Genomic DNA, 2,719 nt, shown 5'->3' on the forward strand with positions numbered 1-2,719 from the left:
ATGTTATGTTGTTCCCCACCCAGCCAGGTCTTTCTTGGTCTTCCTCTTGATTTATATCCGGATTCTTGGATGTTGTAAGCTCCAACCGTAAGTTGTTTCTTGGGTATTCTGGTGAGATGTCCAAATCATTTGACTCCTTGACGCTAAATGAATTTTATTGCTGGTGGTACTCAGTTTGTAGACATTATGGTTTCGTTTCTGATGCGGTCTTTTCTGGTGACGTTGATGGTTTTGCGGAGACACCTAATTTCGCATGCATTGATTTTTCTCTCTTGTGCCTCGTTTAGAGACCATCTTTTGCAGTGTTACATTATGTATGTTGATGTTGGGATGAAAAAGCTATTGATGACCTGGGATTTCACTTCGGTTGTTGTTGTGACTGAGCAGGGGTGCTAGCTGGTTGGTCACTGCATTTCCCTTTATAGTTTTTTTCCTTCTATTTCTTTGTCCATATCCCCATCTAGTGTGAAGATGCTTTGCAAATATTTAAATTCCTCTACTTGTTGGAGCTGTGCTACATCAGTAAGAATGTTGTTTTTTCCCTGGGTTTTTGCTGACCTTCATAACTTCTGTTTTTGAGATGGAGATTTTTCATGTCCAGGTGTTTACATTCTTCGTCTAGTTTTGTGGTGTGTTTTGTAATTCTTCTTCATCTGTATTTAATATACTCGGGTCATCAGAAAATAGAAGCTCGTTCAGTTCAGGGATGTTGTCATTTGCTGCGTTCGTGATCTTATCCATGTAGGCGATGAAGAGAAGCGGAGAGAGAACACACCCTTGTCTCACCCCAGACCTAATGGGGAACCAGTCTGATAGTCCTTCTGTTTTTATAAGGTGCCATGATGTTCTCCAGCATTTGTCTTCTTACACCATATTCCTCTAAGACTTCCCAAAGTTGAGATCTATCTATCCGGTCAAACGCCTTTTCCTGATCCACGAAGACGATAATAATATTGAGGTCTTTGACATGTGCAATGGCAGTCTTACACAACAGTCTTGATGCAAAAATAACGTCAGTACAGCCCCTGCCTCTCCTGAAGCTAAACTGGGATTCACTGAGTCGAGTCTCTACAATTGGTAGAATTCTCATTTCCAGTATCTTGGCAAACATTTTGCCAAAATGGCTGAGAAAGGATATTCCTCTGTAGGTTCCACAGTCTCTTTTGTTACCTTTCTTTTTCCAAATAGGTACAATGACAGCTCGTTGCCAGTCATCAGGTGTTGTTTTTGTCGCCCAGGCCTGGTTAAATTTTAATATCCTCTATAGCCAGAGTTCACCGATATGGCGCATTGCTTGATCGCTTCTGCTGTGATGTTATCAACTCCTGACGTTTTTTTGTTGGGCTTTTCTTTATGACGTTGGGTTTCACTCAGCTGTATTGGTGGTTCTGGAGTGGTTTCTTTAGGTGAGAAGCTGTTCGGTGTTGTTTCTCCCGTAGGATTCAGCAGCTCCTGGAAATAGCGTTTCCATCTTTCCTTAGTCTTTGGCTTACTGAAAATAGGATTTCGGATCTCATCACTAACTATTCTAGTTGAGTAGAATGGTTCTTTTCGCATGTTGTGGCGTCGGTGGCCTAGTGGTTAGACTCTCAGACTCACAACTGTAAGGTCGTGGGTTCGAATCCCGCCAGGGGTCTGACGTAGTGTCCTTGGGAAAGGCACTTTGCACACATTTTCCTCACTTCACCAAGGTGGAAATGGGTACCCGGTTATAAACAGAGAAAGATCTTGTCAGTTTGATAGTGTTTGAGCGCGTGAAATCGGCAGCTTGAACTGTATGCTTCCGCGGGAGCTGAGAATGTTTCTGAGTGTTCTCAGAGGGTCTTCTGGGGTAATAATGGTTGTAAAGCGCACAGAGCATGCTCTTGAGCGTGGATACGCGCTATATAAATGCAATGGTTATTATTATTATTATTATCCTCATGCTTTTAACGCTCTTGTAAAACTCTTTGGGGTCTTCCTTACATATTTTTGTTGCCAGCTGTTCTCCATACACTGTCCAAGATCTGTTCTTAGCTTCTTTTACTACCCTTGTTGTTTGGCGGCGTTCCTTTCTGTATAAGATATAGTCTACATCTGTCTTTGATTTCAGCCACTCTTTAAATACCTTTGCCTTCAGTTGGATGGCTTCCTTCACTTGGTCATTCCACCTTATAGTTGTTTTCCTTTTCTGCCCTCCTGTTTTCCTGGTGCCGCACTCTTCTTTCAATGCTTTTACTCACATGCTTTGAAGTGGCTCCATTCCTCAATGTCTCCCGGTTGTTTGGGCAATTTGTGAAATACATTTTCCATATCTTATCTTATCTTCGGTATCGTCTTTTATATTTCTAAGATTTACGACTTGTCGTCCTTTCCTTGCTTCTGGCCTTTTTTCTGTTTGGTGGTTCAATAGTCATGATGACTGGTCCGTGGTCAGTGTCTATGATGTAGTTGAGTATCACTCTTGAGTCTCTGATGTTTCTCAGTTTCGATCTTTTGATCAGGATAAAAAAATCAATTTGAGATGCTGTCTTTAGGTCATTCCATTAGTACTAATCGTCCATAACTACTCCCCACTCTTACAGCGAAAAGTTGTTATCACCCTTATTTTTGTTGTTGTTGTTGTTGTTTTTGTTGCTGTTGTTGTGTTGTTGTTGTTGATGATGATGTTGTTGTTGTTGTTGTTGTTGTTGCAGTTGTCGTCGTTATTGTTGTTGTTGTTGTTGTTGTTGTTGTTGTT

The sequence above is a fragment of the Aplysia californica genome, unplaced genomic scaffold (genome assembly GCF_000002075.1).
Source record: "Aplysia californica isolate F4 #8 unplaced genomic scaffold, AplCal3.0 scaffold00900, whole genome shotgun sequence".
NCBI lineage: Eukaryota > Metazoa > Mollusca > Gastropoda > Aplysiida > Aplysiidae > Aplysia > Aplysia californica.